Source organism: Erpetoichthys calabaricus, chromosome 7 (genome assembly GCF_900747795.2).
Source record: "Erpetoichthys calabaricus chromosome 7, fErpCal1.3, whole genome shotgun sequence".
Classification (NCBI taxonomy): domain Eukaryota; kingdom Metazoa; phylum Chordata; class Cladistia; order Polypteriformes; family Polypteridae; genus Erpetoichthys; species Erpetoichthys calabaricus.
This window is the reverse complement of record NC_041400.2, coordinates 73203454-73220407: the sequence shown is the minus strand read 5'-3', so window position 1 is coordinate 73220407 and position 16954 is coordinate 73203454. Positions and strand designations below refer to the sequence as shown.

The 16954-nt window shown below is 39.2% G+C and overlaps 1 protein-coding gene across 2 annotated transcripts in view; it reads left to right on the top strand.

Annotated features, from left to right (window-relative positions):
* rhobtb4 (Rho related BTB domain containing 4) overlaps positions 1 to 16954 on the top strand; it is a 204587-nt gene that overhangs the window by 120738 nt on the left and 66895 nt on the right. The window lies entirely within an intron of this gene.

The window sequence follows — 16954 nt, the reverse complement described above, 5'->3', positions numbered from 1 at the left end:
CATCCAGAAAGAACATATTGTGATACACAGCAATATAATTGAAGGACAGTGAAGTCAAACCAACTAGTCTAGTATAGTGAAGGTAATGAGAGGACAATCCTTGGACTGCAGCAGTCTGGCATTTTTTAACTTTGATTAGTTTAAATCAGTAGTTTGAAAATGCTTTTATATTAAGGGAAGCACACTTGTTAAAACTCTTGATTCCCAAACTGTTGGAAGAGCTTGCAGTTGGGAAGGGTTACAGATTTATTTTTCTTATTTATGAGGAGCTGGCTATTTTTGCCTAATTTATTGTATAACCTGAGATGTCTTCACAAGTCTGCAATAAGTTAAAAATATGCTGTTCATGGGGGTAAAACATTAAAATAATGTCATCAATATATGTATTTTGAACACTGATTGGCTTATGTTTGATGTTTCAAATGGCTCACAACAGAGCCTGGAGTTTGAAAAAGCAAACAGTTGTTCTCATTTTTCAAGAAAGGGGGTTAAATGGTGTTATTCAGTATAAATGCTTGTTCATGAATTATACTTCTTATGGTTTCACTAGTTTTAATCTATGTTGACTCCTCCTATTGTTTTAGTCTTTTCCTGAAGCAGTTTTTCAAGACTTCAAGGACTGCAGAGAGCTTTTTAAAGTGATATTGGTATTGCAGCAAGTTGGCTGAAGTGTACACCAGTCAAACACAGAAATATTAAATGTTAATATGGATGCTTCATGATAGAGAGTAATTATAAAAATGGTGCTAGACTTTACAATATCTTGTCATCATCAACTGCTGTGCTGCTCTTTGATACCTAAGTACGGCATCTTTTGTAGTTGAGATTTAGGAATCGGGGTTACACATTGATTTCCTAATTGTACATAGGCTACTGTACAAGATACAGTATTGCAATATTTTAGTCTTTTAACTTGCACCCACACAGCGAATCATGAGCTATATAGTCTTACTAAACTGTGCCACTAGCCTTTAGTAACAAATCGTATATTTCTTGATGTCGATAATGTGCAAACCTAAACCAGCATCATTACCTACACTTTGTGCTGCATCATTATAATCAATAAGAAACACACTCCAAATTAATTAGAATATATGCCAATACTTGTCTCTCTATGGAGACGCACATGACCTACAGTAATACAGTCCTCCTGGCTATTATCTCTTCTATAATTAATACCAGCACATTTGGCTTGTAGGAGACAAAAGCATGTTCATACAGTTTGTTTGTTTAGTGCTGTGCCCTAGGTACAGGCTCTGAGCATGTGAACAAATGTACAGTGTTAATACATTTACCACTAAAGTGCCAAACCAAGCAACATTTACAATTCAAAAAATTGTGAAAAAATGGCTGCATGAAGAAACAACAAGTGAAGACAGGTTACAGTTGGCTTGGTTGGGTTTTCCTGAAAGGTGGTCTGGCATATGACAATCTCTTCTGACCTCTTTCATCTTTTTATCTTGCTGTGCCAGAAGGGGTGGAGCTAATGGAAGCACAGAAATCCCATTACAGATCTCCTGATCCATCTGCCTCATTTATTTACTATATAAATGAAAATGTAGTCAAAGATTCCATTCTGTCCTATATATGTACTGTCGACAGACCTTATGGGGAAAGTTCAACATCATCCATGAACACATAAACATAATTAAATGCAATGACAAGGTAAAGTCCATTAACTTTATAATTTAGATATGTCTATTTGACAGTGGAGGAGTGGGAAAAGAACAGCTCCAGTCCTCAGCATTTCTTCAGGAGTCCAAGATAAGTAATAACAGACTAAAGTCACAGTAAAAGCCAAACAAAGTCAAAACGTTGATTAGCTGGTCCAACTAGTTTCACACCCAATCCTACAATATGAAGGCCACTAACATTTCTGATGTAGCTTCGAATTGCCAGGAGCAGAAGCCTGGAAATATAGAGGTGACAAGTTTTTTAAGAAAAGAAACAGAATAACAGCAAGTAGCAGTTCATAATGATGACTTTTGTGCAGTTGACAAACAAAGGGTTGCCATATGAGCAGCTACTGAGTAGGTCTAATCATGGTACAGTGTATATTGGCCTAAAACAGTGAATCTTGCATTTAAAGCCTGGATTTAAATGCTAAGGGAGATCTCTTACACATGCAGGCAGATGTCTATAGTATATAGCTCTGGAGGCATGTGTCTGACAGCTCAACCTTCACTTTGTTTTATAAATTATGCTTTAGTGTATACATAGTGAAAAGTTGTTTTAGGTAAGAAGGGTCAGAGCTATTTAGATTTAGAGGCATGAAGGTGTTTTTTAAAATTTAAATGATCTGTAAGTCATCATGATGATTTAGAAAAAGGAGTTATGTGGACATAACATGTAGAAATGATCTTTGTGTCAGTTTTGCATTCCTCCATATTTATCTATGTTACCTCTAAGCACAATGAAGAAAAGCTAAAGTTGTTTTGCCCCTCAGATTTCTGTTGAATTACATAGGTACCACCAGACATCTCTTTAGTAAATTAACAGTTCTACCTCTGCAGCTTGCAATGACTTTTTTGTCATTGCTAAATTGATTAAGCTTTTCAGGACTACACAGCTATATAGGAGACAGGCCAAAAGCAGACCATTTGCATTCACCAAAAGAGTGAATCCATGCTTACTGTTGGTGCTATTCCCCACCAGGTGATGCCTGTTTCCTGTGTGGACAGGGTCTGGCTGCTAGGCAGTGGTTGTTGCAGTCTCACATAAGCTATTTTTAATTATTTATAGGGCGAATATAAACAAGCTTTTTTGTCCTTTATTTTTTGTTCATTGAGTGGTCTTGTTTTTTTTGTGTGTGTGTGATAAGTGGTCTGTGATGTCAGGTGAGTTTTAAATAAATAATCATGTGCTGGGCTCCAGTTGGGTGTGGGTGTGACCGAGTGGGCTTCGCTTTGTGGTTAATTGGGGTAATTGCCCAATCACACCGCATACATGTGCAGAAGTGGGCGGATTGAGGAGATGGCTTGTCGCATCTGCACCTAATTAGAGAGTATAGTTTAAAATGAGCCTGTGCGGAAGGTAGAGGAAAAAGAAAATAAACTATCTAAAGAGAGTAAAGAAAAAGCAGAAGAACAGAAGGATGAGAAGGCGAGAACAGACGTTAAAGGGAGAGAAGGAAAAAAGAGAGCAGTACAGACACAGTGAGAGAGGTAGTGGTTGGGTGTGAGCCTCGAGGCTGTAGGAGCCAGAAGCTGTGGAAAGGGCGCTCCTGCTGAGTGCTGACTTGGGAGTAGGAGCGGCTCGAAATGGGGTGTCACTTGCAGATGCCGAGGAACAGGTAGTGGGTGACATGACTGGCTCGGCGCAGCCAAGGGCCCGGCAATAGGGTCTGAGCCCGGATTTGAAGGTTGACTGCACCTGTCAGTGGGCATCTCCTCCTTCTGCAAGGTCTGGACAGGATCTTCTTCTTCTTCTTTCGGCTGCTCCCATTAGGAGTTACCACAGTGGATCATCCAAAATTGTTGTCCACATATTGATTTGGCAAAATTTTACTCCGGATGCCCTTCCTGACGTAACCCTCCCCATTTATCCGGGCTTGGGACCAGCATGAAGAAACACACTGATTTGTGCATCCCCTGTGGCTGGATAAGGGGAAGAAATGCCAGGTATAAAGAGAAAGTTTGGGGGTCATAGTTTTTATAAACTGTCTCTGGATTTTAACTTCAGTGTTTTTATTAGATTATTTATTGGGACTGATTTTAACCTGCACTCTTTTTATGGATTATTTATTTATTGAAGACTTAAAGATTGCCCTGCACCTTTCAAACAATTTTGTTTGGATTGATTTTAAATAAAAGGACTTGAACCATTTTTACACCCACCCCTTGCTGTAAGAGTGTGTCCTCATTTGCCTAGCTCAGTTATGACTATAGGTGGTTCTGGTTCAAGAAGCTCCTGAAAAATAACAGGAAATGTGGAGCCATCCCAGACTGTCACAGTCCAATCTGTAGATTTTATCCAGACTTTTTTTTTGTTTTGCTTTGTTTGCCTGGTTTCTGTTCTGGTTACATCTTTTTCGCTCATTTTCTGTGACGCTGATCATATGACAAATGAATGAAATTTAAGTATCACCAAGATACAGGGCTGCTCAGTGGCACATGTATTGGGTTTGTATCCCATTTGGCCTAAGTATGAATGCAGATAAATGCTAGACTAAACCAGTAATCATGCTTTCTCTCAGAGTATACCAGGTCCCCCTTTTCTGTACTTGCCATTTTTGTGCGTCAGATTCTGAGAGAGACAAAACTTTCTCCTTTTGAAGGGTTCAGTAGAAATAATTTAATCTGCTACAGTTTCTCCTGATGGTACTGTTTTAATTTTTATTGCAATCACATTCCTCCTCTGAAAAAGAACTAAGATTGCATATCTAATTTATCTTTTGGCACAGAAGTATTACTGTTTGGGCCACTGCTGTCTGAAACTGTGTTGCCTACTGTGTTACCCCCCTTTCTGAAGCTGAAAGTTTCTCAGACTCATTTATGATGACTTACCAGCCTCTCCTAACTGAGCTAAGGCTACATCAATCATATTAAACTGAAACAACCACTAATTTATCTTTTTTTATTGTCTTGTACCTTCCTGTTCTTAGATACCCAGTGCAGAGGTGATAATTACCGTTAAGTGTTAGTGCTACAGCCCAGATCAGTTTATTCAGCCAAACTGAGTGTTTTATTGTCTCTTAAACTTGTAATTAAAACAGATCTAATTTTATTACTACTGTAAATTTTATCTTGCAATAGTAATAGTAGATGTAGTTGTAGTAGTAGCAGTGTTGTCACTCTTACTAGGTAACTAGATGAGCATCTCTAAACACATTGTGGTGTAGACATCCTGTACCAAATGATTCACAGGGCATCCTGTGAACCACTTAGCCCTCAGATTAGGGACACTAGTTTAACTCTGAAATCCTTTCTTTCTCTTGTGAAAGTTGAGTATCAGAACTGTTTCACAATAAGCCCTTCTACCAGTTGTATGTGACCTTCACCTTCAAGATCCATGAGATTCTATGAATGGATCATAAAGTGTTTGTGTGGTAATAGGATTTCTCTGAACACAAGGACACTAATAGCCAACACTGGCACAGTTTTGAGTGAGTCCAAGTACATTCTGAGATTCTAATGATGAAAGGTGGTCGATAATAGGCATTTGAGAATCAGTCAGTTACAAGCAGTCATCTGCACTAAAGCTAAAGGAGCATTGTTTAAAAATCACAAGGGCAACTGTAACGCAACCAGCCAGGGTGTGTCTTTAACACTATATTAAACAGTATTTAGATCGTTTACAAACCTAGTCAGGAAGGGCTCTGTGGTAGTGCTGCTGAATGAGTATAGACTCTCAGCATGTGTACAAATATACAGTGTTAATGCAGTAAGCATTAAGTTGCTAAACAAAGTATGTCTTCTGGGTTTCCTCCCACAGTCCGAAGACATACAGGTTAGGTAGAATGGTGATGCTAAATTGGCCCATCATATATATATATATATAATATATATATATATATATATATATATATATATATACAGTCGACCCTTGATATACGACCGGCTTGACATGCGAACAACTTGATTTATGACCAAAATTTTTATTTTGATTTACGACCAACATCTTGTGTTACGACCTGAATGCGGTCACGTGTATCCGCTTGCGCGATTGTAAACAAACAGAAACATTCCTATTAATGCGGCACTCATTCAATAAAATGTCAGGTTTGTAAACTCTCTTGGGACCTCCCCCAACTAGAAGACATGCCAAAGTCCGAACTCCGTATGGAAGACTGTTTACCTGTTGCTGGGGCAACAGCCGACTTAAAGCTGTGCTGAGTCTCTCAGCCAAAGCAAACAGAAAAGATATCGATGGGTGATATGCATGTGATATCCCTGCCCGGCAATGGACAAGCAAGCTTCCACAGTCGTGGCAATCGCGCTTCAGGACGCACTTCAGCATGTCATTCCCATTGGGGGGGGGGGGGGGGGGGGGGGGGGGGGGGGGCGGGGGGGGGGGTGGGCGTTGGCAGAATAACTTGTAGGCAGGAGGAGATTAAAATTAACGCAAAAGAAGCTATTGCAATGATTGCAAATGCCTGAGCGCAAGTTAAAGAAAGCCTTCAGTTTCATTATCATCCTCCTCCCTTCCTGCAGCCCAAAGATGTCAAATTAAATGGTGAGTACAGTATGAAATTGTTGTTTCTGGTAGGCTAGGCACTTTTTATTACTTTTTGGTTAGTACATTAGAAAAATTATTGGTGTTTTGGTAAATTATGCACATTATACAACCCTTTTTTTATTATGAAAAGGTTAAGTAAGTGTTGCAGTGGGAGGTTCGGAACGCATTATGGGTATTTCCATTATTTCTTATGGGAAAAATAGTCTTGACTTACAACCAACTTGAGTTACAACCAGCCCTCGCGAACGAATTGAGTTCGTAAGTCAAGGGTCCACTGTATATATATATATATGTAAATATCTACATATTACTAACCGAAGGTTATGGACGCAAGGCACATCGAAGCGCACGCGCACTGCCGCACTGCAACAAGCCCGCCCACAGCTAACGACACAGCCACAGAAAACACACCTACCAGTGTGTTCGCCACTGCAATGAGCCCGTCCATAGCTAACGACACAGCCACAGAAAACACACCCGCTAGACAAATGAAGCGCACGAAACAGCTCCCAGGCAAAGGAGTCACGGCTCAAAAACGAAACAGCTCAACTAACGGAAATACAAATCCGAGCCCATAGCTAACGACACAGCCACGGAGAAAACAAAGACGAAACGATTCAGCGCATATGTGAATCACATTACAGTATTACAGTATGGAATCCCCAGACGTCAGCATGTTTGAATCACATTACAATATTGCAGTACGGAATCGACTTTCTCTAATCCACTTTGCCAGTAATGTGGATCACATAATGGTCATTCAGTTTGCCGCCCGCCCCAGAGTCCAGAGTCAAACGCAGCGGTGTCCCAAAACGCGGTGGTGCCCGCCCCAGAGTTAAACGCAGCGGCTTCCCAGAGTCAGTAGGTGGCGCCCAAATAACACAACGTGATGCGCCGTGGCGCCCGCCCCAAAGTCACATGCAGCGGCTTCCCAAAACACAGCGGCTTCCCAGAGTCAGTACGTGGCGCCCAAACAACACAACCTGTGAGCTACACTTCCTCTAATCCACTGTGCCAGTAATATAGATCACATAACGGTCACAGACTCTAACCCAGCGGCTTCCCAGACTCAGTGGCTGGCACACGAACACCACAACCTTTAAACTGGACTTGCTGTGTTCCACTCTACCAGCAGTCGGTGTCAGCAAAGGCAACGGAATCACATCTCCACAAAACGAGACCGCTTTACTACAGATATGCTTATGTAATTAAATGACATTTCCCCAGATGCACCCACCCTCCATGATATGCCATCCATCCAGATATCAGACGGAACAGAAACTGATTGCCATTCTTGGATTTCGCGGGCTTACTTGTGTGTGTGTGTGTGTGTGTGTGTGTGTATATATATATATATATATATATATATATATATATATATATATATATATGTATATATGTGTATATATATATATATATATATATATATATGTGTGTGTGTGTTTGTGTGTGATTTTTTTACTCTCTGATGGGCTGGCCAGGGATTGTTCCTACCTTCCTTGTGCCTGATGCTTGCTGGGATTCCTGCAACCCTACTCTGGATAAGTGGGATTAGAAAATGGATGAACAGACTAACCAAATCAATAATGATGGAAAGATTCATGGACTTTTCCAATGGAACATTTCTTTAAGAGAAACTGTATTTTGCATACTTTATAATGGTTGTCAAGGTTTCTGCTTCAACTAACATTACTCAGTAATTTGTTCCGGATTCCCACAACTGCACCATGGCTTCTGTCTGAAATGCACTTCCCATTAATTTCTTCTGGTGCCCTCAAGTACTTGATTTACTATTTTGTTGAAAGAATTCTTTTGGATCCACTGTATTGATGCCTTTAAAATTTGAACAAATGAATAGATTCTCATTGTAGTCTCCTCTGCTGCTCTCTTGATATTATCTTATTCAAATATTGTTTAAAAGAGTCCAATAAATTGTATAATTTTCAATATAACTCTTACAGTCTCTCAGTCATCATAATATTCTAGTAATTGTTTTGGTGATATGAAATATATTGTGTGTGACCTTCAGCTTTATGTTGTTTTATAGTTTGTATGTGATTGTTTATATTTTAAAAGATCTTGTTTAACATTCCATGTATAAGCTGAAACACTATTATATACTGTATGTATACATATGAAACTAGTTTTTTATTTGTAAATAGTTAAATGTAACAAAAATGGCATATACAGTGGTGTGAAAAACTATTTGCCCCCTTCCTGATTTCTTATTCTTTTGCATGTTTGTCACACAAAATGTTTCTGATCATCAAACACATTTAACCATTAGTCAAATATAACACAAGTAAACACAAAATGCAGTTTGTAAATGGTGGTTTTTATTATTTAGGGAGAAAAAAAAATCCAAACCTACATGGCCCTGTGTGAAAAAGTAATTGCCCCCTGAACCTAATAACTGGTTGGGCCACCCTTAGCAGCAATAACTGCAATCAAGCGTTTGCGATAACTTGCAATGAGTCTTTGACAGCGCTCTGGAGGAATTTTGGCCCACTCATCTTTGCAAAATTGTTGTAATTCAGCTTTATTTGAGGGTTTTCTAGCATGAACCGCCTTTTTAAGGTCATGCCATAACATCTCAATTGGATTCAGGTCAGGACTTTGACTAGGCCAATCCAAAGTGTTCATTTTGTTTTTCTTCAGCCATTCAGAGGTGGATTTGCTGGTGTGTTTTGGGTCATTGTCCTGTTGCAGCACCCAAGATCGTTTCAGCTTGAGTTGACGAACAGATGGCCGGACATTCTCCTTCAGGATTTTTTGGTAGACAGTAGAATTCATGGTTCCATCTATCACAGCAAGCCTTCCAGGTCCTGAAGCAGCAAAAACAACCCCAGACCATCACACTACCACCACCATATTTTACTGTTGGTATGATGTTCTTTTTCTGAAATGCTGTGTTCCTTTTACGCCAGATGTAACGGGACATTTGCCTTCCAAAAAGTTCAACTTTTGTCTCATCAGTCCACAAGGTATTTTCCCAAAAGTCTTGGTAATCATTGAGATATTTCTTAGCAAAATTGAGACGAGCCCTAATGTTCTTTTTGCTTAACAGTGGTTTGCGTCTTGGAAATCTGCCATGCAGGCCGTTTTTGCCCAGTCTCTTTCTTATGGTGGAGTCGTGAACACTGACCTTAATTGAGGCAAGTGAGACCTGCAGTTCTTTAGACGTTGTCCTGGGGTCTTTTGTGACCTCTCGGATGAGTCATCTCTGCGCTCTTAGGGTAATTTTGGTCGGCCGGCCACTCCTGGGAAGGTTCACCACTTTTCCATGTTTTTGCCATTTGTGGATAATGGCTCTCACTGTGGTTCGCTGGAGTCCCAAAGCTTTAGAAATGGCTTTATAACCTTTACCAGACTGATAGATCTCAATTACTTCTGTTCTCATTTGTTCCTGAATTTCTTTGGATCTTGGCATGATGTCTAGCTTTTGAGGTGCTTTTGGTCTACTTCTCTGTGTCAGGCAGCTCCTATTTAAGTGATTTCTTGATTGAAACAGGTGTGGCAGTAATCAGGCCTGGGGGTGGCTACGGAAATTGAACTCAGGTGTGATACACCACAGTTAGGTTATTTTTTAACAAGGGGGCAATTACTTTTTCACACAGGGCCATGTAGGTTTGGATTTTTTTTCTCCCTAAATAATAAAAACCATCATTTAAAAACTGCATTTTGTGTTTACTTGTGTTATATTTGACTAATGGTTAAATGTGTTTGATGATCAGAAACATTTTGTGTGACAAACATGCAAAAGAATAAGAAATCAGGAAGGGGGCAAATAGTTTTTCACACCACTGTATTTGTACATAATCAATTAGAGCATAAGTCACAGTTAGCATACTCTTATTAGATATCTGCTGTGCAGTTCACATGTGGATATCATTTTTAAGAGGACATGTGTAATTACACTGCATTGCTGATATAATTCTGAAATTGACATTTTCTGCATGATCTACCTGCATAGTCTGCTTCCTTAAAAATGAAAAAATAGATAAAATCTTGAGGCTGTGGGTTTAGAGGTCACACTCTTAGTCATTATGAGAGCTTGACTCTTTCCTTGAAGCTGTGTTCACAGAAGTGGCAAAATGGGGTGAAACTTCATGGTTCACAAGCATGCTCTATCATCTTAGGCAAGACTGAGTACAAGATATATGCTAGTTATAAACAAAAATAACACCATGAACAAGTGCAAATTGTTAAATAAATTTAAAAAGTTGTTAAATTTAAAAAGTGCTTCAGGTTTTTTGTGCTGCGAAAATTGATGTCCAATGAGAGATGCTTCACACTACAATGAAAGGGGAGAACAATATAGAACATAGTAAACATAAGAAGTTTCACAAAGAAAATAACATTATTAAGTTAATTATGTCATCTGTTTACTGTACATTAGTTTTTTTTATATTTAAGAACATATTATTTCAGCCTAAATCTGCTCACTATCACACTTATGCTACAGATATATCTTAATTTTTAAACATAATAAACTTTTCTATTAATGCGTGTAATATTAATAAGGCAATTTTCCAACATGTTGGCTATTAATATATCTCTCTATTATAAAAAGAAATCCTGTCCCCTGTCCTGATAGTCTGCGATACGTGATTTTTCTCGAAAGATAATTTAAAGACCTGCGAGACGAAAGAGACCTGCCACGGTGCATCTCAAGGGAACATAGAACGAGAGTCTTGCAAGACACACCCTACTTACAAGCAATATAAAAAAAAAACAAATCAGTAGTGTAAAGGCAGTCATGCAGCACACACAACTCCAGGGCTCAGTGCATATAAAGTGTATAAGGTCAATACGGTAGAAATGAAATGAATAGGGTAGAAATGAAACGTCAACAATTAAATGAAGAAGAAAGAAAAGCGCTGAGAAAAGAGACTCAAATGCGTTGGACAGAAAAAAGAGCAAAAAAGAATAATCGAGGTGCAAATTCAGAAAATAAGGAAAGTAATTATCAGTCCGGAACAAGAGGAATTGAAAAAAAAACACGTCCAATCCGGCTCTTAAATAAATGACAGTGAGTAAAATGACAAAGTAGAACTTCATAGAGATGTTTACAAACGTTGGCGCTAAACACATGCAGAGCAGATTAGAGATTATGAAACCAGGGAAATTAGAAAGGCTCAAAAAAAAAAAAAACGGCGCTATACACATGTGGAGAAAGTTAAAGGATATGAAAGTAGGAAAATTAGAAAATATAAAAAAGTAAAGATTGCAGTAGCGCAAACAAACAAACTGCCTCATTTAACTATGTACCAGTCTAACTTTGGTTTTGCACAATAATTACTACACTATTGCACCTTAACACTTAATTCTACTTTATTCACATAATTGTACTTATTTATTATGTTCTACTATACTGTTATCTTTGAATCTATGACTTTTTGCTAATCTAACTGATATTCTTCTAACTTTGCACAGTTTTTGATAAGCGGATCAGGATGCATTTCACTGCGTGTTGTCCTGTATAACTATGCATGTGACAAATAAAGAATCTTTAGAATTTCAAAAACGGAGTTTACCGCACATGCATTTATTGGTTACTTTGTTAATGTATATATATTTATCTGTCTGCTTATTTAAAAACATAAATTTACCCCAGGAGTCAAAAACGTTCTGTCTGGCCCTTGTACAAAAACCTAGACAAAAGCTGGGGTATCACCTTGGTAAACACATGTACTTTTGGAACTGTGAGAGGAAAATAGCACGACTTTACAGACAGGAGTCCAATGCAGAACTCTACTTACTTTTTTAAAAAAAATTATTAACTGCTGATGATGTAGATCGTTTTTTCTGTGCTGAAATTCCAAACAGAGAAACCAATCCTGACCTCATTAAAAAGATTCAGCATATTGGGACTTGCAAGATTACAAATATTGTTTTTACAGAAGTTCTGAAATAAAAGTGAAACTAATGAAATAGCAACAATTCAAAGAAAAAACAATCTTAAAAGTGTGTATCCGGAAAACCAAATACGGGGGTTGGCGAGCGAAGCAAGCAGGGGGCGAAGCCCCCTAGTGGTTTATAATATCAGGCTGCCTAACTTCAATGGATTCAATGTTATCTAAAGAAGAAAATATAGATAAGGTCTCACCTTGGGTCTTGACACTTTGCTTGCTAGTGTCATTGTGCAAAGGTTGTGGCTTTGAAGAGCGAGAATAGATTCTTTGAATCTCTGCTCCTACCATTTAGTTCTGTATGGAACTTTGGTCTGAAAAAGCAGGTCACTATTTCGCAGAATTATACTTAAATACTGCCAATCAGTTCAATCCAAGACAGAGCCTTTAATAAGCAACTTTTGATAAGCAATTTTTTAATAAGTATTTTGTGAATGTGCACATCACCTTGTTCAGGGCTGTGCTAAAACTGACCTTCTGCTAATTGGCATTGCTGCTTGGATGTTCTGGGATTCTACTGACATGGCTTAGAATCACATGCTTTGATACTTAGAAAAAATCTGTGCTTGGCACTGAAACAAAGACAGTGAATTTCTGTCAGCATATTAAAAAAAAATTATATGTATGTATGTACAGTATGTATATTTGTATGTATATGTATGTGTATAAAATATATGTATTGTGGGATATGGCCGGCCTTTCATCCTGGCCAATACCCCCAGGCCGCCAGATGAAGCCCTCCCTGCAGCATGGAAGTGCCCCGAATGCCAGCAGGGAATTATGGACATTTGAGTTTTCATCCACAACCCTGCAGGATACCACAGGGGCCCCTAGAAGGTGCTGCAGGGAGGAGAAGCGAGACTTTCGCATACAACCCGGAAGTGCGTCATAATCACATGAACAAAAAGACAGACATACTTCCGGGATGAAAGGAAGACTTTTGAATCTGACCCGGAAGTGCTAAGAAGTCACATGGACAGGGTTTCAGGAGCACTTCCGGGTCACGGACTATATAAAGGACTGTGGGAGATCCCAGAGTGAGCTGAGCTGGGTGCAAGGGTGGCAATGCGTCTGGGAGAGTGGAGAATTGTTTATTGTTTAGTGATTGGAGTACAGTAATCCCTCGCTATATCGCACTTCGACTTTCGCGGCTTCACTCTATCGCGGATTTTATATGTAAGCATATTTAAATATATATCGTGGATTTTTTGTTGGTTCGCGGATTTCTGCGGACAATGGGTCTTTTAATTTCTGGTACATGCTTCCTCAGTTGGTTTGCCCAGTTGATTTCATACAAGGGACGCTATTGGCAGATGGCTGAGAAAGCTACCCAACCAGAGCGAGTATTACGTATTAAATAAAACTCCTCAAATATATTGTGAGCATGGGGGCTGTTCGCACCCCTAGAGGATACGGCCGCTCCTCAAAAAATGCTGAAAGATTACCTTCACATTGCTCTCTTCCTTGCTGGGCTTACATGTGGCTGCTTTGTCAAGCGATATGCTTCCAGCACGGTGCTTCGCATACTTAAAAGATCAAACAGCACGCATTGATTTTTGATTGTTTGCTTTTCTCTCTCTCTCTTGCTCTGACATTCTCTGCTCCTGACGGAGGGGGTGTGAGCAGGGGGGCTGTTCACACCCCTAGAGGATTTGGACGCTCGTCTAAAAATGCTGAAAGATTATCTTCACATTGCTCCGTTCTGTGCAGCTGCTTTGTCAAGCGACATGCTTCCCGCACGGTGCTTCACATACTTAAAAGCTCAAACGGCACGTATTGATTTTTGATTGTTTGCTTTTTTCCCTCTCTCTGTCTTGCTCTGACATTCTCTGCTCCTGATGGAGGGGGTGTGAGCAGAGGGGCTGTTCGCACACTGGCCTAGAGGATATGGACGCTCCTCTAAAAAATGCTGAAAGACTACCTTCACATTGCTGCCTTCCTTGCAGCTGCTTTGTTTGGCAGTGCTTCGCATACTTAAAAGCCAAACAGCCCTATTGATTTTTGATTGTTTCCTTTTTTCTCTCTCTCTCTCTGACATTCTCTTCTCCTGACGCGCACTCCTTTGAAGAAGAAGATATGTTTGCATTCTTTTAATTGTGAGACGGAACTGTCATCTCTGTCTTGTCATGGAGCACAGTTTAAACTTTTGAAAAAGAGACAAATGTTTCTTTGCAGTGTTTGAATAAAGTTCCTGTCTCTCTACAACCTTCTGTGTTTCTGTGCAAATCTGTGACCCAAGCATAACAATATAAAAATAACCATATAAACATATGGTTTCTACTTCGCGGATTTTCACCTTTCGTGGGGGGTTCTGGAACGCAACCCCCATGATCGAGGAGGGATTACTTATTGATTTATTGAGTATTGTGGAGTGTAGGTGCTTTGTGCACATTGTTATAAATAAAATAACATTTGGACTTTTACCTGATGTCTGGCGTCTGGTCCGAGGGTTCAAGGGAGCGATAGTGCCCCCTATCTGTCACAGTATGTATATATATATATATATATATATATATATATATATATATATATATATATATATATATTACAGTGCATCCGGAAATTTTTCCACATTATGTAAAGCACTTTGAGCTACTTTTTTGTATGAAAATGTGCTATACAAATAAATGTTATTATTAAATGTTATTATCCTGGATGAAAACCTGCTCCAGAGCACTCTTGACCTCAGACTGGGGCTATGGTTCATCTTTCAGCAGGACAACGACCCTAAGCACACAGCCAAGATATCAAAGGAGTGGTTTCAGGACAACTCTGTGAAAGTCCTTGAGTGGCCCAGCCAGAGCCCAGACTTGAATCCGATTGAACATCTCTGGAGAGATCAGAAAATGGCTGTGCACTGATGCTTCCCATCAAACCTGATGGAGCCTGAGAGGTGCTGCAAAGAGGAATGGGCGAAACTGGCCAAGGATAGGTGTGCCAAGCATGTGGCATCATATTCAAAAGACTTGAGGCTGTAATTGCTGCCAAAGGTGCATCGACATAGTATTGAGCAAAGGCTGTGAATACTTATGTACATGTGATTTCTCAGTTTTTTTATTTTTAATAAATTTGCAAAAACCTCAAGTAAACTTTTTTCACGTTGTCATTATGGGGTGTTGTGTGTAGAATTCTGAGGAATAAAATGAATTTAATCCATTTTGGAATAAGGCTGTAACATAACAAAATACATATATATATGTATATGTTTGAATGTATGTATGTGTGTGTATATATATATATATATATATATATATATATATATATATATATATAATAAAATACAGTGGACCCTTGACTTACGAACTAAATTCGTTCGCGAGGGCTGGTTGTAACTCAAGTTGGTTGTAAGTCAAGACTATTTTTCCAATAAGAAATAATGAAATGCCCTTAATGTGTTCCGAACCGCCCACAGCAATACTTACTTAACTTTTTTTAATAGAAAAGGGTTGTATAATGTGCATAATTTACCAAAACACCAATAATTTTTCTAATGTACTAACCAAAAAGTTATAAAATGTGCCTAGCCTACCAGAAACAACAATTTCATACTGTACTCACCATTTAAGTTGACATCTTTGGCTTGCAGGAAAGAAGGAGGAGGAGAATGAAATGGAAGGTAGTTATTGTTTGGAAGGAGATACAAATCTTTTCTTTGTAAAATTGTCGAGATGGTGGATTTCGACATGCTAGCGAGATCGGTCACACGAATGCCACTCTCATATTTCCACACAATTTCCTTCTTCGTTTCGATTGTGATCGCTTTCTTTACCTTCGTTACCTTTGCTTCCTTCCTTAGCAATTATCAAAATAAATTATATAAATCACTGCACTGACCAAAATTACATCCACAAACACATGTATCTGGGCTCCAACTGACGCTTACAAATGCTCTTGGCTGTTTGTTTACAATCGCACAAGCAGATACATGTGACCGCATTCGGGTCGTAACGCAAGATGTTGGTTGTAATTCAAAACAAAAATTTTGGTTGTAAAGCAAGTTGTTTGCATGTCAGGCCCGGTCGTATATCAAGGGTCGACTGTATATATATATATATATATATATATATATATATATATATATATATATATCTATACTAATAAAAGGCAAAGCCCTCACTCACTCACTCACTCACTCACTCACTCACTCACTCACTCACTCACTCACTCACTCACTCATCACTAATTCTCCAACTTCCCGTGTAGGTGGAAGGCTGAAATTTGGCAGGCTCATTCCTTACAGCTTACTTACAAAAGTTAGGCAGGTTTCATTTCGAAATTCTACGCGTAACGGTCATAACTGGAACCTCTTTTTTGTCCATATACTGTAATAGACTGCAGCTCGATGGCCGTGGGAGGCGGAGTTGCGTATCGTGTCATCACGCCTCCCACGTAATCACGTGAACTGACTGTGAACGCAGTACGTAGAAAACAAGGAAGAGCCCCAAAGAGCACTGAAGAAAACTTTCATTACACAATTGAGAAGGCAGCGAAACAATAAGAAGCGAGCGAGTGACGCATACAAGCATATTCATAAGTGCAGCTACTGCGGAAACAAAGCACGGTGTAAACCGTAAGTTTAAATTAAGTTTATAGAAACGCTCCCGCTGCCGTTTGCAATACCATATTCGCGACATACAAGTTAAATGAGAAGACACGAGGTATAAACGAGACTTTGGATCACTTTGTAACAGAGTTAAAATTGCTGTAGCGAGAAACTTTTAAGTGCCGGGTCTTAGCTAACATTAAATAAAGCCGTGGACATCGCAACTTCACACAAGAGAGTGGCTCACGTGAACTGACTGAACGCAGCATGAGTGATCACTTCGATGAATCAAACCTGTTCAAAAAACACATTACACAATTGA